The following is a 27978-nucleotide window of genomic DNA, read 5'->3' on the forward strand; positions in this document are numbered from 1 at the left end:
CTGCCTCCAGTTTCTAGTACACTGTTAGTTTGGCTTCATTCTCAACCTTGTGATTTTATCTTTGCAGCCTTCTTGTCAGAATCCCAACTAGAAAGCAATGCAACTTCCAAATTTCAGCTTCTTTATATCTTAAAGCCTCCAAGCCTAAACTCATTCTTATAGCAAAATACAGTAAAATAGCAAGGAACTGTGACTGTGTGCATGGACTGCATTTTTCTCAGTTGTACATTTTTGTGGAACTAATTTGTCCTATTTCTTATTCCCTAGCCCTAAATGAGACAAAATGTTTTTTCTTCAAGCTACTAACACACACTTATATTTTTTTCATTTCATTTTATATGGATTGTATTTATTCTGCCACTCAGAAAGGCTGGTTCAAATTAGAAATAGAGGCACATGCACTTATCTAGAGAAAAGACCTCTAATTTCATAATCCTTCCTTATTATATCAAATAGTACTTCCTCTTAGAAACAGCTGAGGACATTTTGATTTTTGCCAGCTATCTAATAGTTTCTACATTAATCAATAATAATTAAACTCTTAGTAATAAACAAGCAATTAATCTTACTGAGTTTCTTTTTTGTGCTTTTATTAAGATGTTCTTATGGGTAGAAGAGAATTCCCAGTCAGAAATTCCCAGATCTCCTCATTGCTCTGATGTTTGAGTCATCCTGAACACTGAGTCCCTCCTTTTTTTCCACATACATTAAAAAATACTGCCAGAAGTGGCATTGCTTCTAGGATTCACCTCAAAAGCATTTCTTTACAGTTCACAAGGGAACACTGAAAAATTGCTTCCCTTTCTGAAATGTTCATAAAGTTTACTGTTTCCTCAGTTGTCACATACATATTGGTTTCTTTCCCATTTTGAGCATTTTAAATCCATTATAATGTTCTGCCTTTCCCTTGAGTGAGTTTTTCCATGAGTAGTTAAAAAAAGAGCCCCTTTAGACACCCTGTACCACTCACATCTTGTTCAGCAGGAACAGCCTTCTTATGCTAGTAAAGATAAAATTAAAGCAGAATGCTCCAAGAAAAATGTCAGCTTCTCCTCTGAATTTAGATTATTTTGTCCTAATTATAAGATGAACTAAGATGAACAAGTGCAATTGTCAGAACAAGTGCTTCTCCATGTCTGGATATAGGTTTGAAAAATTGTTATTTCTAGAACACCATACAAAATGCTAGATATATGTAAGAAAGTGCAAATTTGGAAAAGATTATCTGATAAAAAAAAAAAATCCCTCCAAACATCTGCCATAATGCAACAAAGATAACCGGTAGAAATGGAGGGAAGAGATTTAAGAGAATGTTATACTTCATAACAGTAATTGGATGTAAACTGGTCATTAATAAATTGAGTTTATCTGACTGACCAAATGATCTTTTTAGTAGAAATGATGGCCAGAAAAAGCTGCCTTGAATTATGCTTGACATTTGTGAAAGGAATCCTACAGCATCTTCAACTAACATACTAGCAAATTGAACTTTTTTGGTTTTTTTTTTTTGCTGTGTTAGCAAATAACACGTCCTAATGGGATCAGATCCCTGAAGAAAATATGGCCCATGCTAATGTCCTTGTGTATGTTTCAGTGAATTTTATTTTAATCTGTCTCTAGTGCAGTCTGAATACCATAGTTAGTGGTAGAAGTATACCTTCCAGTTCAGTTCCCTTTGTCAGAAGATTCTGTGTCATGGGTTGTGTGTGGGGGTTGGACTCGATGATCTCTGGAGGTCCCTTCCAACCCCTACAATTCTGTGATTCTGTGATTCTGTGTGTGAACGCATCTTTTTTTTTTTTTTTTTTTTTTTTAACCTGGAATGTTGTTTCAAGGCCAAACTTTTTATACCAGTAGAATAAAATTCTGACCTGTAGAATTCGGAAGAAAAGTTTCTAGTATTAAAGATGGAGAAAGAATATGGTTAGCATAGAAAGGGTAAAAATATTTTAATACTTCACACAAATTATATAATGATAAAAAGTCATTATAGAATGACTTTTATTGCAGAGAAGATAAAGAAATGAAAAATTATGAAAGTTAGGAATCCAGTGACATAATGACCCTCGTATATTGATGTTTCTGCCTGTGATTAATTGTTGATCAAGATAGTGTCTTGTTTTAATTAGAAAATAAGTTGGTAATATGTCAGTGTAGAGATTGATTAAATACTAGAGTTACTATCTTAAACTCAGTCTTCCAAAAGTCTTCACTTTTCTTCTACTAATTTGAAGATGATTTTTAAGTGTAATATATTCAAAACAACCTGAACAAATAATACAAAATAATTGTTCTCTCTCTTTCATTCTCCCTTCATACAACTAAACAAACATCACTGAAACCTTAAAAGGTTATATGCGGTGTGGTTGGGATGTTTAAGGGGTTTGTTTGTATACTGCCTTCATTAAAGAGCTCTTTGATCATCTGTGTGTTCCACTGATTTTTGGATTATCTTGATTATTTCTTTTGATATAAATGCATATTAGAAATTGATAAGATACAGAGAATGGTCATGAAAATGGAAGGAAAATTTGTCTGTGTGGAAAACTGAAGAAGCTTTATAAAAAGGAAAGCAAAAGAAAATTAGGAAGTTATGTGTTCCGTTTTACTTTTCAAAGTATAAGGTAACAGACCATTAACATAACAATCACAGGTTTAAACCCAATAGAACTTTGGAAGTCTTCAAAAAGGGCTAAAGAAGGATAGCTAAATTGTATAATCCTTCTGCTAGTAATCACTTACCACCACAAAGAATCTCCCTAGAGTGAAGTGTTGGTTCTCTACATGCATCTTCTGATAAATTCAAAAGTTGTGTTTTTTTTCTTTTTTTTTTTCAAGTGATATATTTATCAGTAATAACTACATTATTCTAGTTTAGAAAAGTGCCTCCTCCATGGCGTGACTCAGTGCAGTATCTAAGTTAAAACAGAGATGAGCGTTTCCGCTTTGCAGATTCAAATCTTATCTTTAAAGCTTCAATCATTGTTCTTTGGAAAGAAATGTGAAAACCAAGTAAATGTAATTTAGAGTCAGCCTGCTCTGTTTCACCACTCTGGTACCAGTCCGTATTTTTAATAGAGGTTTTTTTCTACTTAGAAAACTGTAAGCAAGAGCATCTACTCTTACAGTCAGAGCATTGTTCCTCTCCTTTCAAACAGTAGCAGTCCACAATGGGGATCAATGCCTGGGAATTCTTGGTACCTGGATATTTTAATAGATTTTCTTCTACTTTCTTTTATTCCTTTCATTTATAGACAGTTCTTGCTACAATATAGCTAGGGACTAAGAGCTCTCCTTTGCCTGCTAGTTTCATGTTGTGCTTTTGAAATATAGCTTATGAAAGTCTGTTGTAATTCCACCCTAGATGACCAGAAAATGTCTGTGCTTCTCTAGGCACTAGAAAATTCATGCTGGGGATGCAGACAATTTTTGCATGTTTGGTAAGAGTGGAGGTGTCTGCCTGAAATTAGTTTTCCTGAAGGCATTTTCAGTGTTAGTCCTTGGTAGATATTGTTAATGCCTAATAAACCATTCAGCATAGTGAAAGCACTCAGCAGTTGTGTATTTGGGAAGTACTTCAGAACACAGGTTGAAGTCCCTGGAAGTTTGTTTTAATTCAGTTTTATCGTTTAATTTGTCATTTGTCTAGTAAAGCAGTTCTGGTCTCTCATAGGGTATGTTATTCTGTGAAGAGAAAGAAAACTTTCAGTTATTTCTTTTTACTTCTGAGTCTGGTCCCAGATAATAATCAGATACTTTAGATCCTTTGAGGGAAACCATAGATTTGAATGATGTACCCTTCATAACTATAGATATAAATCTCCCATCCTGAAGGCGAGTGAGAAAGATGCAGCTGGTACTTCTTCATCTAAGACCTGACAAAAATAAAGTGTGCAAATTATCAAGGAAGTCTGATTTACTAACAATTTGAACAACAACTTTATAGTTTCAATATTGTTTGTATTCCTTTGTGCCTCTTTGAAGTCGTAATCATATCTTCACGTAATTTTTGACATATGTTACCATGCCGTATTTTCATAGCAGCAGTGGCTGCAGTCTGTTCAGTCAGTTTGATGGGAGAGTGCAAGTGTGTGTGATGAACCTATTTTTCCTACTTCATTTTTCTTGTTACACAGTAATTCTTGCTACTCAAACAGAGTTAATAGAAAAATAAGAGAGTGTGACTACTTGGTATGTACCAATTCACACATGATCTCTTCTTGATGTTTACTCTGTTAACAGAGTCATGTTACAGGCTAAGTAAAATAAATTATTATTTTTCTTGGGTTTTTTTTTTTTTTGGTTTTTTTTTGATACTTTGTTATTTCACATATTATACACTATAATATTTTGTAAAGAAATTTATTTGCAGAAGAGGGTGACTGTTTGGGGGCAGCTGTAACATAATGTCAAGAGGGGAAGACTTACAAGGGTCTGCTATAGCATACTTGTAGTTAATACCAGTCATTTTTAGCAGGTATTTCTGATTCTTTACAAAAGGTTTATTTTTCAAGAAAGTAGCATCTAGTGTTATATCGTGTTCTCTGTCTCTCAGAAATAGACAAATCTTCCATTCTATGATTTTAATTATTTTTCCCCTACTGTACCAGGCAATACCAAAGCCTTAAGAACAAGTTAAACAGTCTGCGCAATTTTCTAATTCAAAAGAGATGGTATGTTTACTTACTAGCAGCAGAGCACCTTCAAAGTTGCCTCCCTTCAATGTATAATGAGTTTCTCTCTCCATGACTTTGCAGTAGAAAAGTTTGCTTGAAGTGAATTCATTACTTTTTGGTAGCTTTCCATGCTTGAAAATACATCAGAGTTGAACTCTGATACAACTGAGTTGCATTCTGAGAATTACTACAACAGCCTTATTATCTCTGAGGTACAGTAGTGGATGCTGACTATCAAGAACTTCAGCATTTATATTTTTCCAGAGGAGGTGTTTTGGTTTGGTTTGGTTTGGTTTTTTTTTGTTCTTGCCTCTGGCTACTGAGGAGAAAATTGTGATTTTAGTGGGGGGGAAAAAAAAAAAAGACCTTTATGGCTAGCTGTATTTCTGAGACTGCTAGAAGTTGCTGTGAAGAAAATAAATCAGTGCACAGAAGTAAAGGACTATGGTCCGAAGGACTCATGCTGCAGCTCACCGTGTGTGTTCTGCACCATGGATATCTTTGCTATTTAAAGAAATCCAACAACCATCTATTGTGGAAGATACTGTCACAAACAGCATTAATTGAAAGGCCAAGTTCTTAACATAACTGTTACATGTTCTTCCAACTATTGATGAAGAATGCTATGTAGGATGGAATCATTCAGTGTGTTTGTAGAGAATATCCCAAGCTGTAGGACTGATGAGATAACACAGGGACTGTAGCAAGTGACAATACTGCAATTACTTGTACTTAGCAGAAAAATTTAAGATCTGACCCTTGCTATGATGTCATTTGAACCAGCAAACGTTTACTGTGGTTTGGGCAGGCAGCAAGCAGAAACACATTGCAAGTTTTAATATGTTAAGGATCATTAAGTTGATTGTGTCAATTTGTTAAAGTGCCAAGTAATGATTTTACAGGTAATTAGACTTTAACAGGCAGAAACAAATTTATGTCCTTCTTGTTTTTATGGCGCAGGTAATGATAGATGTACTATCATACAAGCTGTTGTTTTTAGGTACACAACATCTCTTAATGTCCTAAAGCAAATGAAATATTACATGTCAGGAACTGATCAGTGACTGTATAAAACACATTAGTAGCTTTTCTTCTTTTAGCTACTTTTAATCGAAGCTCGTTCATCATGTCATAGAAAGATGGAATGTCTCAGGTTATTCTTGCTACATGGAGAAATGGCAGTGAACCTTTAAGGTCAGGAGGACAAGACAATAGTTACAGGTTATTACAATTGTTTTTCTATAGCTGAGCCTCATACTGCTGTAGAAGATCTTGTTTCATTTTCTCCTAGCTGAGTACATAGAGAATAAGGAGAAGCTCTCTCTGTTTGAAAGGGAGTTTTTGTTTTAATTTAACTGTATTTCCATTGTAGTTTGACTATTTTCTGTTTGTGTACTTCTCTAGCACTTGTCTACCAGAATTGCAACAAACCACAGGTGTTTTATATTTTGAGGAATAGCATTTGTGGGAACAGTAACAATTACTGCCTCTTTCTGACACTATTACAACTGCTCAGGCCAGGTGCTGATTCCAGCTAGCATCTTAGTTCTAGAAATGAAACTAATGATAAATGCTTTCTGATATTAGCTGAATTCTGTATGTGGAGATTCCTTTACAGTTTCTCTGAGATCCAGGACTATTAGCTCACAAAAAGGTGTAGGATAGAAATTGGCCGGTGGTTCCACTCTTATGTGCGATACTTCTGATACAACTCAGAGGTTAATTAAAGATGATGCAAGGAAGCTGCTTCAGCTTTTCAGCTGTGTTGCTATTTTTTGCTGATGGAAGATAGCACAAGGAGAGAGTGTAGATGGTCCATACATTTTTCATTGCTTAGAGAAGATCTGTTTTTTGTTATGTTTGGCTTTTAACAGCATAGAGCTTCCTGTCAATCAGCTCTATTGTTAGTTGAATTGATTACTACTAAAATGTGGAGCTATAGTCTGCCTGGTGCTGCCTGTTGTCTGACACTTCAGAAATTAGATGTTTACTTCAGTGCATTCTCACATGTAATTACAGCGTTGCTATTCATGACGATATAGTTAAAAATGTGTCACACCATTAGAGGAGCTATTTTCAGCAGTGAATAACTGAATAATAATTTATCTGAGGCCAAAACTGAGTAAAAGTGTCATGTCAGCAGGTGCCTCTCGCTGTCACAGCTACAAGAGGACAACCACCCCTTCTCCTCTCTGAAAATCAGAGCACGTTGTGACTGTTTATCTGACCCTGAGAAAAAACCAGTTCCACAATCTGTACACGAAAAAGAAGTAAACCATCGTTTTCTGTTTCAGCCCTGAATGGGTGCACTTCTTTGCAAGAGCACTTCAGCTCTCACCTCCTTCCAGTGGTCTAGCATAATGCCGTTCCATTAAATAGGAATAAAGGACTGAGTGGTCCTTGCACACTTTTTAGTACAAAGCTCTGCATGTCCACCATAAACGTAGCTTTTCTAATTTTAGAGAAAAACTGTTGTAAGATGTTTTAATCAAACCAGTGAAGAGTAAAAGTGATTTATGCTTTCAGCTTCAGGTTGTATATCTCCAGCTACAAACCTGAGTGGAGCTGGGATGGGGAGAGGGGCCGTTCCTTTGTTTTTAGCACAGCCAGGAGTGAGCTGCTCTGTATTACGTAACACTGAGTAAACATGCCCAAAATATGAGATTCGTTTCCCGCTTTGTGAATCTGGAGATTTCAGCAGCTTCTATTTTCAGATAAGTTCTTCTTTCAAGCTATTCTGTTGTATGGTTTCTGAAATAAATATGGACTGAATTCAGAACTTCAATTCACTTCAGCGAGATATGTAGAAATTGATAGAAATAACAGATTCTCTTTAAACTTTTATTGTAATAGATGATGGAAGAATTGTTATTCGTGATTTTGAAATGGAATCAAGTGAATGATTGTTTGTAACAGTAACTGAGAAACTGTCTTTATTACCTTAAATCCATATGCTACATTTGGTCCAGAAGAAAGGGATTGCATCCTACATCAATGGGGAAAATAAGTGCAAGTTTTTGTCATGTGTACTTAAATGAATTAATTCATTTGTGGTATGTTTAAAATTTTAAAATGTACACAGAGAACGGAACTGTGCAGGAATTTTAGTAGAGTTCCATAATGAGCTCTGTCTCTGTGAGAACGTATCCTGCAGTAAATTCTGCAGCCAAACATTAGTTATGTCTTTTGAAACATAGTCTCTTCTCTGTTCTGAGGCTAGTCAATTGAGTATGTCTACCAATTAAAATAATCTTACTCTGCTTTTGATCACGCCTCGTCTGGTTGTCACTTGACTGTATTATGAAACCAAAATGAATGACATTGTTAGTTAATATCAAAACAAAATATTACAAGTCCTTTTGCAGTTTAGTGAAAACTTTGTAAGTGTGGTTGTTTGATCCCTGTATGGGTTCAAAAACAACCAGCAGAACTGTCTATAGCCATGCTTCTCATGTAGCTGCCAAGCAATCTTTCTTGAACTTTGCGAACATCAATTGTTTGCCACAATATAAAATCTTTTGCTGTATTTTTTACATTCCATTGTAACTAGTACTGTGTCATTCATAAAGGGAAATGGGCATCTGAGCGAGTTACAGAAATCCCTATCATTGAAGGCATGGTGGAATCTCCATTAGAAATGTTCAAAGCTCAGCTGATCTGACCCTGAAAAACGTGGTCTGACTTTGGATCTAGCTGAAACTGTGTGTGCTTGGAGTGCATAGGGGGAGCGGAGAACCCCTTCCAACCTCAGATGTTCTGACATTCTGAGTAAAGACAAATGAAACAGTTTCCATAAATGAGTGATAATATCCACCAAAATGTTGTTTACTTTGATGCAGAGTTATTTGTAACTGCTGTCTTCCACACTGCCACTGGAGATCAGTAATGATCTAGATTACTCCTGGAGTTAATTGAAAGGTCTGTTAGATCTCTAGATTTAAAAAAATCATTGAGACGCTGTTGCCTATAGGAATATATTTTTCATCAAAATGAAAAGCCATTAGTTTGTAGCAGTTTGCCAATTTCAAATGGCAGTTCTGAAAGGCTGCTGCTTTTAATTCCTCACATTTGAGGTCTGAGCACAAATGCTCCAGCAAAGTGGTTTAGTTAAAACCAAAACAAGCCTCTCTGTGGCTACTTTCTAAATATTGCTGTACCTATAAGTACTCCTGGCTGTTTTATTATGCATTATTTATGTTTTCTTATAATGAATAAATTTTGAAGAAAGTCGTTTCAATATACTAGTCTGTTTATACTGATAATGCTCTTAATAGCATTTAAATGTCTGGACTATTGTGTACAAAAAAATCTCAACTATCTAATGTAGCTGATGATATGTTTTTCTTAACAAAGCCTGCTTAGCAACATTTGTAAGGTTGTCATCTGGTTTCATTTTGTTTTTTTCTATCTAGTCACAAAATGGTTGAGGAGCAACTTCACGTTATTCAGCTAAGAAGTGCACGTCTACTTGAGATTACAAAAGAGAAAGTGCTTTCAGTAGTTAGATTGAGCTAGTTTATCTTTTTCTAGTCATAACTCGTTATATTTAAATGAGCTCCATGGCCAATTACTTTCACAGCTCATCATCTTCTATACAAAAAGCTACCCATACCGCTGCTGCATGTTGTGTCTCCATTCATTCATATATATTACAGTATTTGTAAGATATGATGCATAACTATATTCCAATAAAGTTACTGAGTCAAAAGCCAGGATTTTGTTTCCCTTTATTTTTAATGGTGTGATTATGAGAGCCTCAGTGAAAGCCAGTGTAGGTTACTATGTTCTTATCAGGGTGATTTCTGCTGCAAATTGCAGTTTGAGGATTAATCCCTTCACCCTTTGTAATTCAGAAGTAATTTCAAAACCCTGAGAGAAAATTATAAAAAGTATTTAACATTCCTGGTGGGAAGAAGCCTTAAATGATGATCAACTCATAAAAGTCAAGATAGAGAGAGGATCCGCATCTGACTACATGGTGCCCCTGAGAGCTACAAGCTGGTTTTATTGGTCATTTTAGCTAAAAAAAAAAAAAAAAAAAAAAAAAAAGCCTGCTGCCTTTGGTCATGCTGCAGAAAAAGAAAAAAGAAATAAATGTAAGGAGGCTTTGATATCCTGCTTTAATTTATAGCTTCCAAGTTTAATGCTTGTGTGAATGTATATTTAGCTTTTCACTAGAATGTAGTGTTCCCGTATCTTTCCTTGCATATTTGACCTTTGGGCTAACAATGAAGAGTTGCTGAATCATGACTTTATCTGACAAATCTGACTTATTTTCTCCTTCAATATTCTTTTCTGCTAGTTGTTACAAATTGTTGCCTGTCCTGGGAATGTCTGGGTTCCTGGCTTTCAGATTTTAATCACTCCCTTCTCCTTTTTTTCTGACAGCAGCGTTAAGGGGAGGCACTCATCTGTCTGTGTTAATGCTGCCCTTTAAAGGTGTTCCATGTTTACTGAATGGAAAAAAATAACTGTCTACATTTTTGCCCAATCTGACACTTTCCTGTGTGTTACTGTCTATACACGTACTGTTAGATTTGCATTGGTTGTGTTGTGCCTTTGAAGTTGAATTTGTAAATTGGTGCATCTGGGGCTTACAATTACTTCCTGTTTCAGTAAGATTGTAGAAATTTAGGTACAATTTTATGATTTACCACAGATTTCTTTCTATCTAATTTCTTAAAGCATTTCAACAAATTGTGCTCATAGAAGTCAATCTTATTCTTCATTACATCCATGGAACACAGTCGTTCTTTAAGCGCCAAGCAGTCAAATATCCCCTTGCTATAAAGTATGTGATGAAAGCCATAAAAAACTTTCTTACTGAGGATATCAGCTCATTTATTTTAATTTTTAAATTTAAGAAATCTTCAGTTCATAGACATCTAAATTTCTTTTACAAAATTAAAATCTTCTGATTCACCCACATTTTCATAAAATTCTGCTTAAGTTCAGCCTTTTCCTGCTATTTGTATTAGTGAAAATATGTGGTGAAACAGGTATGATGCAAGTATATTTCCTCCAATTATTTTCTATTTCTAGAATGATTAAGACAATTGAGGAAGGAGGGAAATGGGAAGCTTTTCTTTGCTTAACATTCCTTTGTAGAGAATGTTTTAATGTGCTGAGGGATATGCAATTGTAACAACCACTATTATTTGAGTTTCTTTTATACATGCATAATGTACTTATACTCTATTTTATGTAATATAAAACTCAAATGTTAACTAGGGACTGTGGAATGTGGGCAAGGCTCATGTCAATTATACCATAATCAGCAGGCATTGTAGTATGCTCCAGCACGCAGAGCACAGCATAATGTGTTCTGCTGCGTGAATAGACTCCAAGTAGCTGTGTGGTTATTTGCAGAGCCCTATAGCTGCATCAACTTTCACTCCACAATAAAGGTTTATTTTTCTAATTCCATCACATAATTGACAGCGAAAGATACTAGGAACTAGTAATACAAGAAATGAAGAGAAAGAAGTGCACACAGTATTTCCATAGTAATTTAAAAGGTCCGAAAAAACCTTTAACAGTAGATTCTACTCATTGTCAGAAGCCCTGTGCATATCAGTGCAAATGTTTAAAAAAAAAAAAAAAATGGTGGAGGAAGAGCATGTTTTAGTCAGGAAATAAATTGCTTGATAATTGGAAGAATCACTGGCTAAACATCAGGGAAATACAATTTCGGGGAAAAGATCATGCCTATTTATAGTAATTTGTTTAACACATCATATGGAAAATACAAGAAGCTTTCTTATCCAGCAGAAATGGATATTAGTACTTGAAGAAAAACAGTGGCTCACAACGGGCTTTTATGTCTATTTTAGAGTGCGTTTTTCAAGCTTATATGTAGATCACTTCGAAAGTAATGCCTCCTATTTATTTGTGTGGTAGCTGTAACAAAGAGCACAATAAGGACATTTGACAGAGCAAATTCTCAGCTACAAGACACTTTTTCAATGTAGTCACCACCATTAGTCAGTTTTCACAGATGAGTTGATTGAGCTGCTCTTTGTTTGGTGGTGTGACAGCTGTGCGTGGCGAAACATGGCTTGTATTTCATGTCATTGTTGCTACTGCTGAAATGCATGACCCACCATCTCACTGCACTCACATCTACTGTTTCATCTTCATAAACATCCAGCAAGTGTCAGTGTTCCGTGTCAGATGCCATTCTGTCAGACTACCCCACTGCTGCCATCTGTCACACAGCAACAAAATATAAAGAGATATTGATGGGAAGGTTCAACCTCTACTGCCATTCCACCAACATCTGCCTCTGATTGCACGGACCAACATAATAAAATAGGAGGCGTTACTTTTGGAGCAGACCTTGTTGTTTCCAAGGGGTGCTGATATGGCATAGTAGCACAGATGATGTTGCAGACATGGTAAGAAAATAATCTGTGATATGGCACTTTTACTGCTTGAGCTTCCTGACTTCCCCCATTCACTTCATTTGGGGTTTCCACAACCCTGGACTTCAGCATAGTTAGAGGAGTAGAGTGTTCTCCAGCCTCTGGTAACAATCTGCACTTACCTTTTGTTGCTAAATCTCACAGGAGGGGTTGTTAAAAGGATTGCGGTGCCCTGTGCTGTGCTCGGGGGTTTTATTGCTGTTCCCAGTAGAGAAAGATGAACAGACAAGGGAACCATCTGAAAAGAGATCACTGATGTGTATTTTGGTGCTGGAGGAGTGGAAGAAAAGGTAGTGTGAGAGCTGAACAGGAATGTTGTCTGCAATTCCCAGAGGATATTTGCTACGTATTGATTTTTAATTTTTTTGATTTTGTAGTTATGCAATTAACGGAGGCACTTCAAAAGTTCAACGATTTTAAATTGTTTGCAGTCTTCATGGTCTATGCGGAGAATGACTGTGTTCAGGGAGAAACTGTAATAGCTCTGAAAGTAGTATAATGACTTCTTCATAGTACTTCCTAAAGAGATCTGGTTTCAGACATAAGGAAATTAGAAATTATCTTCTGGGCTGTGAACTGAATGTAAAGTAGGCAGCTCTGAAGCATTTAATGTCATGGAAGTCACCATGATTATGATTCTTATTAAGCAATGGTGTGTTTAGTTAAATGAAATTTGACTGAAATTGTCACCAAACTTCAGCAGAGGAGGAAAGGTGACTGGCAGAGGTGGTGTTCATGTGCCAACTACACCCATGTGCAAGTTCTGCAGAGAAAATGTAAGGTTTGATCCACCTATGACAGCAGCTTCAGCCATTTGTAATCACCGTGGAGCTGGTCTGCATTTCTTTGCAGTAAATGTGGGTGACCAGGTTATCTGCTCGCTGACTAGGAGATCATTTCAGTTCACTGACCTGTCATTCTCATTCAGTGACCCTATAGGCAGATCCTGAAGAGTTTCTAATGCATGTTGTGATACCAACAGCACTGATACTACAGCAGTTGTTAAACTGTGTAAAATGGATCCTAGCATACTGAAAGGCATTTTTACCTGGATTTTTTGCCTCTAATAACTAGAAGAAAAAGCAGGGCATTTCTATCCTCTACAATATTGAAACATAAATAGATACGTTAAAGGAAAGTGAGTAAACACATACAAGAGGAAGCAACTGTTCAGGTGGAGAACCAATAAAGAAAGGAGTAGGAGCATAGGCAAGTATTTGAAGTTGTGAAAATTCAAGGTTATTGAAAATGATTATATACTTTGCTGGTGTATGAAAGGTAGCTAGGCTTGCTGCCACGCATTTTAGCAGAAATTGTCTGGAATAAGCCGTTTTCTGTTTTTTACTAATAAAATGAATACTAAAGTAATTGGAGAGCACTGTCTCAAGGAAAGTAGTAAATGGGCATCAGGTGGCAGTTAAATTTGTTTTGGGAAGGCAAAAGATCGAGACTACAGTAAATATTTAATTTTGTAGCTATTTCTATTGCTAGAATTTTAGAAAACAGAGCTTTGTTATCAGAAGAAGATGCAAAGCACTATAGAAGTTTGTGGTCTATGTGCAGATCACAGAAGTTACTGCCCTGAAGTAAAGCTCAGTTACAGTGCCTATCACTTGAAACTACGTGTAAATCTGCATGTGGGAGCACAGTGCATACTGACCAGGAAATAAGAGGTATTTTCTTTTAAATATGCCTATTATCTCCAAGTGAGAGCATGTTATGGCATAACCATGGGATTTCAGCTGAAGGCGTGGGGTCACTGTATAAGCCAAAGCACATTAAGGTTCTTCACAGAGTAAGGGCAAGCAGTAATCCCCAAAGGGCACTTCTGAAGAGCTGCAACATCTATTACTTTCCAGCAGTCTCACTTCCATAAAAAAAGATTTGGAAAGTGAAATGTCATTTCCTTACGTAATTCTTATGTATCTTAAAATAGTAATCTGCTGACAAGTCCTGTTTCCAGTGTAACTAACTAGTAACCTTACTTATAGGTTGTATAACCCTAGGAATGCAGGGCTGAGATGTATCTCAGGAATTATTTATGTCTGAACTTGTAGAGTGCCTTGCAGGCCTCAGTATTTGTCCAGCCTCTATGCTAAAGCTCATGCAGGTTGTGCCGCAGCTGCCCTCCATGTGGGCCCTTTAAGAAGGAGGAAGCTGTGTTATGAAAAGCATCTCAGAGTTACTGGGTGAATACATTTCTGGAGGGGGTCTTTGTTATAATGTTTAAAAACAATTGCTCTTTTTCATCTGAGTCCTAGATTAACCAAAGCATGCTAAAACTATTAAGTCAGGCATTTACTAAAAAGCCCTAAGAATTAGGTTAAAAATTGAGTAATTAGAACCATGCTGCGATGACATTACTTTTCTGATATTACTTCTCACTGAAGCCCAGTCTAACTGCAATACTTTTCATTAGTTGCTCTATGTAAATTATCCAGGAAAGAATGCCGTATGTTTTCAATTATATTTTAATGGAAAAGAACAAGTTATTTTCTTTTAGACTGTAAGAGTGGTAGATATGCATAAAATTGGCTTTGCAATCATTTTCATTTGCAGAAGATTGGTTTGCTATAATTTATCTTTGTGAAGGGCTTATAATCAGCTAGAACTTAGATTTACATAAGATTAAAGTTATTTTTAAAAATACCTGTATTCCACAGTACAATATAGTACCTCTTGATGAGCACTAGTAGCTGCAGTCTGTGACTTGAATGGAAGTAGGAACACAATTCTTTGCAGAAAAGTCTTACAGAAACAAGTTAACAGATACTGATGGCTGACAGCAGCTAAAAGAACTTCCATCTTGAATATGTCTGCTTCAAGACCATGTGAGGGACTGAGAGCTGTAACAGTTTAATTGTATTAATGTTTAAATTGAAGATCTCCATTCCTAAAGTACGCTAATAAAAAACAGCAATTTTTTAGAACTTATGTCTGTTGGGCTATAGGAAAAGTATTAAATGAGAAAAGGAAATCATGATGCTGATCAGAAATAGCGACTAGTTCTGATTTTTTTCTTTATTTATAAGCATTACCCACCTGGATTTTCTTGATTTGATTGTGGAGCTTTTAGTTTTTAATGTGATTTACTCTGTGTGAATATACAAAACTAAAATACATCACTCATTCTGAGGCTTTTCATGTGGTATATATCTTATCTTTTTGAAAACTGCACCTTTATGGATGGCTTGTGCATACCTCTGTGATGCATACATACTGGAAAGAAATAATTGCTAAAAGAAAATTTTAGGACAAAAAATATTTACTTGAGAATTAAAGCAAAGTGAAAAATTTGAACTTTGCATAGCATTCTAGTAACCGGTTTGATTAAGGACAGTTCTATGTAGTTTAACCAGTTCTCCTAGTGTATATTTGTCTTGTTTTTAGTTTCTCTTTTGCTCTAGCAATTCTGATTTACATGTTCCTTTCACTCTCTTTGTAACTTGGTCCAAAATTCACTTGTGTATTAAAGTTTACTGGATGCCTGAGTGGCAATAGTTTCATGCTACCTTAGCCCAACAGCCATCTCCTCTTCTTTCTCTACTCCTTTATAGTAGCAATTTTTGTAATCCTTTCCGCTAGGTAGCTGCAAAAGATTTGAAGTGTTTTCTCACTCTGAAGTAGTCAAATGGAAATGTTTCCATTTAAAATGAATTGTATGTTCTCTATCCAGAAACAGTGTCGTACCACTTGAATTAATGGTGAAAAGTGCTTCCCATGATTACCCTATGACTAACAGAAGGTAAAAATGAGAAAGAAAATTGCAGCAGTTACTCACGTAGGAGAAGAGGCTCATTGGAACACACAGGGGGATCTAGCCACTTCTTAATTGCTGTAGCTCTGGTGTTAAAACATTAAGGGATAATAAACCATCAGTGTGTGAGTAAAGTTGACAGATTGCACACCTTTGTTGGCACTCATACACATGCTGCAGAGTATGCAGATGGACCTAAGAAAAGAGCTTCAGACATTGTGTTGGAGACAGAGCATCCCCTGCAAAATTAAATGGAGTTGCCAGAGCTTAATGGCTACAGCCTCAGAGAAGACAAAGATGCTATTTTTTTTCAACATGGCGAAATATTAGATGTCAAGATAGAAGTATGAGATTGGTCATTTACTGGAGACAGCAATCTAGTCGTTTTAAGAGTAAAATAGCAAGACTTCCAATATCAGAACAATAAGAAATAAATCCAAGCACTACAGAGCTTTAAAACTGAAGAGACTGACAAATAGTATTTCATTTTTGAAATCTTTTTGATAACTTCAGTGGTTTGGGACTTACCTGGGAAGGCCTTACAGCTAACCAATATTCACACCATTTCATTTTGGGAAATGTGTTTCTGTAAGGCAGTTACCATAGATAAAGAAAAAAGCTCAGTTTCTTTTTTTTCACTGACAAAGAAACAAAATCAAATCTAAACATTTGTGTTTGTGTGCATGCAAATTGCACACACGCAACATATCCCAATTAAAAATAATTTTTCAGCATTTGATATGCAGCATATGTTGCTACCAGATGAATTACTGTGTTATTCTGTTTGTTATAAGAACTTGTATTTTGAAAAAATACACGTGGTTAGTAGTACTGTACTATTTTTAAATTAGCATCTCTACCATAGCTTTATCAGAGAAACCAAGGCAGATCTGGGCTTTTCTTCCCTCTGCTACTATCCTCCTCTCCTGTGTGTCTGGGCTTCCACGGCTCCCCGTGTCCATCGGCATGCATTGCGCTGAGGTTTGTGCAGCTCAGTGTTGTGTGTTTTGGGGATTTTTGTTGGGTTGTGGGGTTTTACAGTCTAACTTCAACTAACTCATGGTATAATTTCCCCGTATGGACTTCTGAGAAAGAATGTATAGTCCTTTTCATCTAATGTCATAGAATATGTGAAAATATGGTCTACAAATATTTCCGTGCTTGGAAAGATGGTAAAACTCTTTTGGTGGTGTTATTCCACTCTTTATGCATCATTAACTAAACATTTTGAGTGAGTGCAGTATTTACTTTTGTGATGATCATTCCTCCTCCCTCATAACATATTTTGCAGTTTTTCCCAGGGCAAGCCTTTATCTGTGAATGATACTTAGTTGCTTAAATGCATCATCCAAATTTCCCTTAATTTTCACTGGCATCTTTCACTGTCACACATGCATTCGCTTGCATGGTATATACTGGTAAATGAAGGAATACTTACTCTGTCGTGAAATCTCACTTAATTTCTTTTTAATAGATTAAGAATTGTTAATTTCATTCTAGCGCTGTTTTCTACATCAAAATATTAGGAATAAATTTGACTAATTGTCAGTTTTTTGCTTTTTCTAAGTAGCTTTGGAGGATTTTTTGGAAGACATTTTTAAAACCAGTTGCCTTTTTTCATTTCCATATTAGGAATGCTTAGAGCTGAAAATAGAGACTCAATGGAAAATGTTTCCATTGTAATTTGTCCAAAAAAAAAAAATTACTAGTCGTTCTCCTATTTAATTTTCAGTTGTCTGTCAGATTACTTCACAGCTGTGGTTGGAGTGGTGGCATTGTCTCAGAAAGTCATGATTTTATTTCATTGGATTTTGATTCTTTACCTCACCTTGTTTCTTGATGATTTGCCTCTGTTTTTACCTGTTTTAGTACTCAGAGAAGAAGAGTTTCTTTTTAAATATTTTGTTAGGTGAATTCTTGCTTATATGAGTTCTTAGTTCCCTCATTTCCCATAAGCTTTCACCCTAACTTAAGCACACTGTAGGTGTTTGCTGCTTATTGGATACAGATGACAGAAACTGTGCAATTTAATTTCTTACTGAAGGCCACAACATTCGAAGTCAGATTCTCTAATTGTGCAGATATCTGTTTAGGGACGATGCAAATGGAGTTGCACTACAAGGGCGAACTTGAAACGTGTGTGTGCATCAAAGTGATAACTTGAAACACAAGAACAATCTCAACAGTTTGTATTCAGTTTTTACACTCTGGAAATCATTACAAGAAATGCTCCTGTGAGGTTACTCTGTGAAACTGTAAAGCAGCCTTTAGGAATACTTCATTATATTTGTGAGGGAGTGTGTCTTACATCTTGATTTGTGTATGCAGACATAACTAGCAGACTTTTGAAACAGAATTTGTCTAATTCTACAGTCTTTGCTTTTCTTGTGGAAGTGAATTCTGTAGGGGAAATCTAACTGTGAATTGGCTGTAACTGATTTTTACAGGCAATTCCATGGGAAGGGGATTTGCTTGAAAGTTTGGAGATATTGGGTATTAAGAAGTCTTGAACCAAATACTGCCTGTATAGGCATTTTTTGTGTAGCTGCACAGTGGCTTGCTTCACTGAAAGAACCTTGATGAAAGTTTTTTAATGCTTGTTCACACTACTTTTTTCATGCAATGCTCTGTATGCTTAAACTATGGTATTCTGTCTGAGAGGAAGCAAATGACTGGGCCTCATTACCATTCAGATTGGGCCAATGACAAATAGGAAGGAGCACAGGGGCCCTTAAGTTGTTAGGTCTTTCTGCTGCTTTTTGATAGAAACTACGTGCAATGGTGGTACATTCTGAATACTCATTTTATCTCCACTTTCATCTTGCTTTGATTCACCTAGCCAGCAGTAATGTAATTCAGGAGACAATTTTGGCTTTATACAAAGAAAAAATTAAAAAATTATACGTGTTCCTTCCATAATAGAGAGCTGCTGGGCTGGATGTTGACTGTGCATTGCTGTTGCTTCAGTCTCACCAAGTCTATTGATTACTTGCTGACTACTAATAGTCTGAAATGAAGAACACTGAATTGCTTTTGTTTCCTTTACCGTTTCTTGGTATTGGAGCAGGAATGATTTATGAACCTCAGTCCCTCACACTCTAGAGGAAGTACGTGCAGAAAGTCTTTGTGTAGTTGTCGCTTTGGCCTCTGCTAAGGCAATGGCAGCGTTGATGTGTAGTGGGTTAGTCTATCAAGCCTCATCCTGCTAATGCATGGCATGGGGTGAATCAAGCTAACAGTGATATCACAGGAACTCTGTATGTGTGGTTTTTTTCTTTCTTAATTAAATACTTTACATAAACAATGAGAAAAATTATTAGAGGTGATAAAAATGAAGGTCTTTTGATTCAGTAAAATTGCAATGTAATTCATATCAAAAGATATGAAAATTAAGTTTTGAATGCAAACAATAAAATGCACCTTTCTTTTCAAACTTTAATAAGTTAAATAAACAGAGCAATTAAATGAGGAGAACAAAGTAGAAAATCTCAGTATCATTAAAAATCTGAAGTCTTAGTAAAAACAGAAGTTGTCATTTTATCACTGTTGCCATCTTTTCAATAAGTAATTTAATATTTTAGCTTATTCCACCATCTAGTGGACACTTGTTGAAAGATTCCAGCTCACTCTTCCAGACATTCACTACTAAAGCTTAAGAATCTTGTAAAGAAATGCCATAACGTCCGTGTGATTTTCACATAATGACAGATCTAGACATATGCTTTGAAAACAGATTTTTGGAGAGACAATTTGCATTAACATAAAAGTGAAAAGAGGATATAATGTCACTACTTCACACAGATGTTTCTGAAAAACCAAGCCATTAGGATGTCCGCCTGCCCTTCGGAAGCTAACGATCAACACCTGTTATTAGAAACTTTGATGGAAATGTTAAAAGTTTTAACTACCACGCTGAGTGCATATTGCATGTTCACAGTGGCACTTTGTAGGTTTATAATTCTTACAATTATGTCATTCCTTGTTGTGATTCATGTACTGCACGCGCCACATATAAAGAATGCCACTCTTCTGATAACAATGTATTTTACCCTTTGTTTTCCAATAAGTTGAAATAGAGGAGTAACTATATATATAAATATAAATATATACATATGAGTATTATATATATCATATAAATATTATATATATCATATATATATATCATATTATATGTTTATATATAAATATACAAAGTGTTTCAAAATGACAAACCTTTTGACAGATTTCTGTGGAATTTATAATCACTTAGTTTGTTGTATTTTTTGGAAAGCATTTTTTGCTCACTGCCGATGAGAAATTGAATGATAGAATACTGAGTTCTGCATGACTTGGGAGGGAATTCTGCTGACGTATGGATATATTTCTTGTGAGCTTACACATGCACACTCCCCCACAAAGAAAATATGAGTGCCTGGGATGTGATGCCTCTTCATCCTTTGGCTGGTTACCAAGAGAGGCTCCTAGCTCTGGCTGCAGTTACTGCCTTTCCCTTTCCTCCTCCTTCCAGAGACAGACCTCCCTTTCCAAAGGGAGAAGTGGAATGAAACCAATAATCAGTGTTCTGGAAAATCTCTGACAGCAAAGCAGTTTGTCACTTTAGAATGTGGGCCAGGGTAAAGTAGTAACTGCTGCATGAATTTCATAGCGAAAGTTTCCCTGTGGTACCTCTTCACTGAGTGAGCCTGCTCTGCGGATGTCCTTTCCCCAGGCACCAGTCTTGGCTACTATTTCTCTCTATGTGCAGCCCTTGCAGGACTCTTATTCTCACCATCTCAGAGTATAAGCACTCAAAGGCTTGAGTTTGAAACAAGTCATTCACATGGGAGGAGGCAAGTCACTTTATGGCACTCATTTGAGTTCAAGAGGGGATTAAATTGTCACCACAGACAGAGCCACTTTGACTTCTGAAGACCCCCTTGAACTTAAGTCAGTAATTCATTAAAGGAAATGGAAGCCTTTATTAAATACTTTCATTTCCATTTTGCTAAACCCACAAATGAGCATGTGAGAGTCCATTCACAACTATGTGCGAGCAGCTCGTTCGCCTCTTGGCTCCATCTCTTGCCCTGTGCCCTGGCAATTTGCGCAGTGACGGTGGTGCCACGAGCCTGTTATCGCTGTGGCAGGCTCCCCATAATAGTTTCTATAGTGATAACTTCAGGGCTCCATGGTAATGGACACAGGCAATTAATTTCCTGTCTATCCTTTTTCCTTGCATAGTTTTACTACAGCCAAACTAAATGTCGAGTAGGAAAATCTGTTTTGTCCCCCTAGCCTAGAAACAGTAGATAAGCATAAAATCTAAGCCAAACATTACATCTCTGGAGATTTCATATATGACTAATTACAATTTGGAAGCGCGTATTCTTTTAATTAAGCACTATTTTTAAACAGAAAATAGTAAAGACTGCAGTTGCTGAGTACCCTGAGGATGTCAGGCTGTGAATTTCTACCCTAGAAGTTGATCTGATAAGAGGGCTTTTTTTTTAATTTCCTCCATGCTGTCTTTTGCAGGCTTTACTGGGGAAGAAAGTAATCTGGTGTCAGGCTTTTAGAAGGCTGGAGGATAATCCTGCAGTCGCACACCTCGCTAGTAATTTGTCCTATGGTGAATCAGGAAGATTTGGCATGATAATGTCCTATCCAGTAGCAATTTTTAGATTTTGCAGTGGGAAATCAGACTAGTCTGATGCTCAGCCAGATTTGTAGCTAAATTGTTATTCCTTGTGATAACTGCTATTGCTTCCTATTTGTCATTGCACTGGGCTTGCACATGCATCACTCTGACAGGTGCTCTTTACGGCAGTGTTTCTAGAACTAGGTCAAGGAGGTTGATGGGTAATTTGTGCCTGGAAGACCAGAAAGCATGATAATGGGAAGGGAGGTGATTTTGAGTGCTTCTGTCCAACAGTTCATTGATCTAGTGGTGTGGATTCTGATATGGCGTTTTCAGAGGCACAAGACTGCCAGCTGCACGTACTGTGCTTTTGGGGGAAAAAAATGGAAAAAAAAAAAGAAAAAAAAGAAAAAAAACAACCTGTTTTGTGACGTGAAAATAATGAAATAATTTTCTTTTTGCTGTGAATTTAAGCATTCATTATGGCTTCAATAAAACAGAGTTATCACAGAGTTCTGTGTAATAGTATTAATGAGCCTTGACAAGAAAATGCATTGTAAAGTTGGTCCAGATGGGTGGCTGATTTGCATGTAAGTGACAGTTACATGCAATAATAAGATAATCTTTCACTAGTAATTTTCAGTTAAATTAGTAGCATTTATAAAATTAAAGTTTTAATTATGTAGTTGACTAAGTAGGGATCAGTCTGCAAAACCCTTCAGTTTAAAAGGATCAAATACAAAGAATGAAATTCTTTATCATGATTAGTTGGATCATTTGGGGTGGCAGTATATAGACTGACATTGCTCTATAAAAGCAATAAGAGCTATGGTAACTTCAAAAGCGTATCACTGCTTTTCAGACATTGTCTTGCCTGTGGGCCTGTGACCAGTTATGCTGACTCTTTTTCCATAACACCTTTGTTTGCTGTCATCTTGGCCTTAATCCCACCAGAACCTCAGGTAAATATATTCGGCTTCCCTGAAACATCAGTAGTTGATCTCAAGCCCTCAGAGAACACAGTCATGACATGCTGCAGGAAAGTGATATGGACCTAAAAGAAGCCTTTATTTATGTGCTGTGTGGAAGAGTTGCCTTATTGTGTTTAGCTGTGGGGAAGTAAAAGAAGCAGAAACCCTCCAAGTGTCCACTTCTCACAGGCCTGGCATCAGCACAGGCAGAGTTTAACTGCTTGCAAAAACCTCCTTTTCTGTTTTCCTTTGCTTCCTCAGAACATAGTATGGGCTTAGTATGTGAACTAAAAATGTTACAGGTCAGAAGAGTCTCCTATGTGGATCAATATCTGATGTTGTGGGATTAAAATACAGGATAATTCTTGGAGTAGAATTCACATACTTGTACTTTGCTATCTGCAACTGGCCTTTTGATCTTGTTTTCTTTCATTGGCTATTACCAACATGAAGTGATTTATTTACCAATCAAGTTGGGCAAGCTGCAGATGAATTCCTAAATACAGAAATGATGTGATCAAAACTGTGCTATAAAGAAACATTTCTTTAAGATTTGTTTTATCTTTCATACTGAATTTTTGCTCCTGGGGAAACTGTAGACAGAAGAAAAGCACAACATCCTCAGAGTCTCACAGCACATAGTAGCAGATTGCTTATTGGAGCAGAACTGTTATTTGTTCAGTTGTTGTCATGCGTTGTCCCTCTGTTGGGATCCTCAGAGTGAAAGCGTGCTCCCCAGCTTCCTCACAACACGTCAGAAGGTGACAGGGTGTCTGCTGAAGTTGCATAGTCCTCTTTGGATCCCTTTGATACATGTTGCCCAAATGCCCTTTGAAAATCTTCTGCAGGCCTGCCTCACTCTACCTGGTAGCTGGGTTTTAAAAACAGAAACCTGAAATCTGTTAGGAAGTTCTCTTCCAGGTGTTCAGGATGCCCCCTGTAGCAAAAGAGTGTTTTGTTGCCTGTTAGAATGATTATGTTCATGGTTGTCACCTGACAGGGTTTAAGACTGAAAGTGTAGATTCGTTCAAAATAGGGACTTGCAATAACGCAACAATGTTACAGAAGATAAAATACATTAACAGGCTAGACGTAGACTCTCTGGCTGCTTTCACATGTTAGTGTAGTTCACTCACCTTCCTGTAGTTTGAACTTAGATCTCCTCTCAGATTTCTGATGTTCAAAGTAGCTGTGCTTCCCTCTTCCAGGGAAAAGCAAAGAGGTGTCTGGAGCAAAAGCTATGATCCTTCTTCTAAGCTGCCCTGACCTGAAATGCTCCACTCTCTCTTACTTTCCACCTCCAAAAGCTCTTTCCTCCCTGTCTTCTCAGGAAGGAATCGTGTCTTTGCCCTATCTTCTAAGGTCTTTGATTACTGTGTCCAGTTCAGGGCTGCTTAGCATGTTCAGCTTTCATTGTTCCTGCTTCTGGTTGTGATTTTTCATTAGTGATGTACACGATTGAAAAAGAAAAAAAAAAAAAGCAAAAAAACACAACAATATGAAAAGCAATATCTCATACATATGTCCTGCTTTTCCCCAGAAATCTGTTTTGCCAACATTGGAGAGGAGGCAGTAGCCTAAATACACTGGCATGGACTGAACTGGACCAGGTTCAGTTATTCCTGTTTGCTAAATATGCAAAATTTGCAGCAGTGCCCTACAGCAGAAGCTGTAATCACTGACAGACAGATAGAGAACAATTGGCTAAATAATGATATTTTTCCAGAAAATGATCTAAAGATTATTTTGTTTCACAAACAAAATAAGTGGTAATTCCTCTTCTTTGTAAGTCAGTAATTCCTCTGTGGAAGGGAAATTTGTATTTCATAACTGGCAAATTATGGTATATCTGACACAGATTATATGGCCTTACCTATCATTCATTTCCAAGAAAGACATCATAAATTTGGAGAGAATCCAAAAAAAATCAGGAATGATTAAAAGCCTCAAAAGTATGATCTACAATATAAATTTGAAGTAATTTTGGTAATTAAAAGGGAGAAACCTGATAGGGACTTCAGAAATGTGGATAGCTGATTTTGCTTGGAATTTTAACACTAAACACTTGGACATAGCGGAGAACTTCATTGAATAACTGTAGGAATAAGCTTTCCTGGGGAGATTGACTTCAATGCTGTAGTCTTCTAAAAATATACTAATAGTGAGCCCAGGTAATGTGCTTTAGGGAAATGAAGTAATTAGGTGACCTCTCTAGGTCATCAAATTTTATTATTTTTTTTCCCCCTTGATTTCCTGTTTGGTATGAGCATTATTGTGGCACAGTTCATAATTTATCACTGTACTTTCACTAGAACTATTTAGCTAAACATTTTTATTTTTTTTTTTAAATCTCTCTTTCAAAACTAGTGATTACTATGAAGCTAAGATCTATTTCTTACAATTTCCTTAGGCTCAGTATTCTCATCTCTGTGAGTATTGTCTGTCAGCTTTCCATGATTTCTGAGTTTTTGGTTTTCTCCATAATGGATGGCTTTTCTCTGTTAAAAAAATAAATAAATTTGTCCTTTCCAAATTTTGAAAGGAAAAAAAAAAAAGATATCCCGAATTATTACATCTTCAGGTCCATTTTTACTGGAATGTGAAATCCTTCATGTGTTTAGAGAGACTTTTGAAAAATTGAAAAGTGCTGTTCAGTACATTTCTTCATCTTTCTGCAAGTATCATCCAGATGTATGCATATGTATATATGTGTCAATGAAGTATCAATACCATAAAAACATAATTTATTTGTATGCAGCTTCACTTTGGATGTTATAATCTAATGAAACATTCAGGACTGTTGTAATTAGAAGTAATGAAGTGTTTGATTTTCAATATTAATATAAACTTTTAATGTAATCACCAGGAGCTCAAGATTTATGGTTGTCTTACTAGCAGAACTACTCTTCCTCCCCAGTAAAGCTTCAAGAATGAAATGAAGGGCATATTGTGAATAAGGTAAGCAAAATGAATGAATCTCTCTCAAACTCCAGTGATCAGAAACCGTTTTATTATATCAAAGACTTATAGTATAATGCATGTCAGAACAGAACATAAATTCACTTGACATAAAATTATACTTTTTAATGAAAACAAGCTACAGATGGATGGAAATTTCTACTGAATGCTCTGTCAATCTTTTGCCATTCTGAGAACAGTTGGCAACAATAAATATGGAGAAAAAGTGAAGATCTTTCTACTCAATTTTACACATCATTTACTCTACTGGTACTGATTTCCTCTTAAAATGGACATTCTCCAATGTCACATGTGGTATTGTGGAAGGAAAAGTTACTCTGAAAGTTGCTGGAACTGTTCAAAGGGAGTAGCTTTATTTGTACTGGGCTCACTGGAATCACCACATTATTTTCTCTAATATGGCAAGGACATTGGCTTGGTTTGGTTTGTTACCATGAAAATTGACATTATTTAGTTTCTCCCGTACTATTTATCACAGGATATGTGGAATTTTTCTGTTTGGTGAAGTAACTCAACAAAGAGACTTAATTTTATTTATGCTTAATAGAGATTTACTTCAGCAACAGAATACTCATGGCTAATATGGCTTACACAGTGCTGTGGTAGTGAAGTAGGAAGGCAAAATATGTGTGCTATACTGAAATGCCAGATAGTTTTTGATGGTATCAGGTGCATTTTGTGTGTCTGCTAAATCTTGCTTTAGCAGGCAAAAAAATCTTCAAACTCTCTCTGGTATGGCTACTAATATGATAGCTACTAATATTAGTTCTGACAGTTCTTAAGGCATATTCCTATATTTAATTCTCTATTAACAGTATAGCTATTAACATTGTTCTGTAGGAAGGAAAGACAAAAGTCTGGCTTTCCTATGTCAGCATTCTTTTCACAGCACAGTAAAATTGTATATGAAATGAGTATTTTCTATTTTTCTCACAGACAGGATAGGCTAAGGAAAATTTTTTAAAGCAGCTAAATACATTTAATTAGTTAAAAAATAGACATTTTTGCAATTTTCCTACTGGAATTATCTCCACTTCTAACTGTTTTTGAATCAGTAGTGTTATTTCTGACTATCAAAGTATCGAAGTATTCTTGTGGAATCTATCTTTGGATACATACTGTCTGTGTTAATGATGTGTTTGCGCATGGTAGTACTTATGGAACTGCTTGAAGCTTTTATAGAATGTTGTTTGCACTTCAACTCACTTAATACAATTTTATCTCTTTAAAAGTGCCAGAAGTATCAACTTCACATTTATGTCAGTACATGCTTCATGAAATTGTTGAATAGTCTTGTGCCTCTGAACTTGAGATTGGTTCTCTGCCATGTTTGCCTTTGTGTAAAGACAGTTGGGTCAATAATTAATGAAAACAAAATAAAACTGCTACTGACAGGTTGGCTTTGAAAAGCAATCTTTGAGATAAACATAAACTTCAGTATATATCTCACCATTGATTCACATAGTTTTTGTTAATGTCAGGAGATATTTGCTTGAAGCCCTAGAGAATTTCTCAGGCCTCGGGATTTATCAGGTTGGAAAATGAATTTACATACAACGTTTGTTTGAAGCTTTAGAAGTCTGAGAAAGATAATACATTCTGTTGAATCTGGTCTATTTCCTATTTGTGATTCTGTACTATTTGCTTTGGAAGCAGGAGGAGGAAAGCTTTTTTTTTGTGTGTGTGTGTGTGTCCCTTTTTAAAATGACAATGCAATTACAATTTAGAACTATATTAGAAAAAAAAATAATTGATTGCTGAATTACTTCAACATTTAATAACCAGCGTATGCTAATAAATCATGACTTAGAATTTAAATCACTTCTAAACACTTTGAACATTTTGGGAGCAGGACTGAGTTTAGATCCTCTCTTTGACAAGATCAACTGTTTAGTAACCAGCATGCCTTTTGACACAAACCTACCGTGGAGGATTTTTGCACTGTTACAATACTCAGTTATTTCAGCTTTTCTTCCATTTTCTTCCATTTTCTACCTCCCTTGTTTTTTGTCATCTTTTACCCATATGATTTTGCAGATGAATAACTTTAAAAGCTGAAAATCTTACTCTTCTTTCTTTAGTAAGTTTAAAGTTATCGGTGTGTTTTGGATAGTTCTGTTTTTCCTTTAAAAAAAACCAGGAGAAAATCATATGAAAATTTGATCATACAAATGTTTGCAAACTACTGAATTAATATATTGTGGATAGACTTCAATTCACAGATTACATTTACACATCATGTTTACAGCACAGTGCTCCTGGGGAGGAAATACTGCATGATGCCCATCAAATATAATACATCAATCTGTGTTTGTAATGTTTGTCAGCATCAAGATTTTTTGCTTGATTCATGTTCCTAAGAAAGGAAAAATACAACCGAACTGCAGTTTTCCCTTTCATATCAACTTCTACACTGGAATTTGAGGCAGCTTATTCAGTTTTATTAGTGCAGAATTCTCGATGTGCAATTCAACTGATGGAGTGAAACAGAAAATTCAAAGCATGGTCATTTCTGTGACTTTACAAAAATCTACCATGAACTAGGAATGCATTA

The 27978-nt window shown here is 36.1% G+C and overlaps 1 long non-coding RNA gene across 2 annotated transcripts in view; it reads left to right on the forward strand.

The window, feature by feature from the left end:
* The window catches only part of LOC125699536 (uncharacterized), a 283177-nt gene that overhangs the window by 39638 nt on the left and 215561 nt on the right, over positions 1-27978 (forward strand). The window contains exons 1-2 of one of the 2 annotated variants that reach the window (XR_007379601.1): positions 22344-22436; positions 25312-25403. This is a non-coding gene — a long non-coding RNA (uncharacterized LOC125699536). Of the gene's footprint in view, positions 1-22343; positions 22437-25311; positions 25404-27978 lie in introns of those variants that run through there. The other variant, XR_007379602.1, reaches the window with a different exon arrangement.

The sequence above is a fragment of the Lagopus muta genome, chromosome 13 (assembly GCF_023343835.1).
Source record: "Lagopus muta isolate bLagMut1 chromosome 13, bLagMut1 primary, whole genome shotgun sequence".
In the NCBI taxonomy this organism is placed as follows: Eukaryota; Metazoa; Chordata; class Aves; order Galliformes; family Phasianidae; genus Lagopus; species Lagopus muta.